The sequence below is a fragment of the Belonocnema kinseyi genome, chromosome 7 (assembly GCF_010883055.1).
Source record: "Belonocnema kinseyi isolate 2016_QV_RU_SX_M_011 chromosome 7, B_treatae_v1, whole genome shotgun sequence".
Classification (NCBI taxonomy): Eukaryota; Metazoa; Arthropoda; class Insecta; order Hymenoptera; family Cynipidae; genus Belonocnema; species Belonocnema kinseyi.
This window is the reverse complement of record NC_046663.1, coordinates 110,379,715-110,380,033: the sequence shown is the minus strand read 5'-3', so window position 1 is coordinate 110,380,033 and position 319 is coordinate 110,379,715.

Here is a 319-nt window from a genome sequence, read left to right as displayed (position 1 = left end):
CCTTCATGCTCTACACATTTTTTCCAGCGGTTTGGAAGCTTGTTAATTCCTTGCTCGTAGAAACTTTAAGGTCGAGTCATCAACCAATTGCGCACGAATTCCTCAACATCTTGATCGTTGTCAAATCGCAATCCTCCAAGTGCATCTTTCATGGGCGCAAACAAATGCACAGGGTGCATTTGGGCGCACAGGGTGACAAATCTGGGCTGTATGGAGAATGCTCAAGGGTTTTCCAATGCATATCCTCCAGTTTTTGTTTCGTTTCACCCGCCGTATGTGGCCTGGCATTGTCATGAAGAAGGATGACGTTTCTGATGGG